Below are 1,100 nucleotides of genomic sequence, written 5' to 3'. Positions count from 1 at the left end.
AGTATGGAATAATTATAGATTTTATACTGTGAAACATGTATGACAAAATGAAGTAATGTTTTGTGTTTTTAAATGGTTTTGTAATAAATGTTAGATATGAGCATTATGTTGTTAATTCATCATCAGATTCTCCAGTTGTTCATACTGTTTTGCTGGAAAACAGAAATATCCTGGGAGCCATGTTTTCATAGGCTTTTATGTTCCATGGAAGAAAAACTTATATAAAATTTTCAATTTTGAGTGGTAAGTGGAAATGAAAATATTCTCTTTTGTAATAGTTGCACTATTAGAAAATAATTTAACCAAACTTTGTATCTGTTCCTTTTCTACAAGGTGAATGTAATAGCATTCATCTAGACTCTGATTTTAGATACACTATGACTGGGCCAGGTTGTACAGTCTCCACTGCACAGTAAATAAGCAGATGTTCAGCCATTCAACTCATCCAGTCTAAAACCTTCCACCTCAACTATTCCAAGGTATTTTGCCATGGTTGATTCCGTCAGTAAGACAATTTACGTCATGTCTGGCTATTCAATGGTGTAGATTTGGATGTAATGTATAGTTGTGTTCTAGAACAATTCATTCAAATCCTTTTTGTAGGCCAGAGGATTACTAAAAGCAAGACAAACTCTCTTTTTAAATGACCTTTTAAGATTCCAAGTTCTCTGTTACAATATTACGTATAAAGAATTCAATTTCATTCAGTAATGTGTCAGACTAGTTAGTGCACACTAACAATGATTACGTGGACTCAGAACTCCTCAGCTTTTTCATTGTTTCTACACTTATAACAGTAATAATGTTACTTTCTTATACTCAGTGACAAGTTTTTGTGAGTGTGGAGAACAAAGGTTGGGGTGCTGTTCATATAATGAAGTTTCAGGTGTCCATGAAATGCTGCAGAGTGACAGTTGTGAAATCCAAAGTGGCTGCTGATTCCTTAAAATGTAAAATAACTGCTATTAGGGCACCCGTTGAGAGTGGATCTTATTTGTCTTAAATTATGCTAAATGTAGACACAACTCTTTTATCATCATAATGTCAAGAAATAAAAAGGAATGGGAGTGTTTTAGAAAGATAATATTGTCGTTTTTAAG

This window comes from Meleagris gallopavo, chromosome 5 (genome assembly GCF_000146605.3).
Source record: "Meleagris gallopavo isolate NT-WF06-2002-E0010 breed Aviagen turkey brand Nicholas breeding stock chromosome 5, Turkey_5.1, whole genome shotgun sequence".
NCBI classification, from domain to species: domain Eukaryota; kingdom Metazoa; phylum Chordata; class Aves; order Galliformes; family Phasianidae; genus Meleagris; species Meleagris gallopavo.
Note: the sequence above shows the minus strand (reverse complement) of the source record.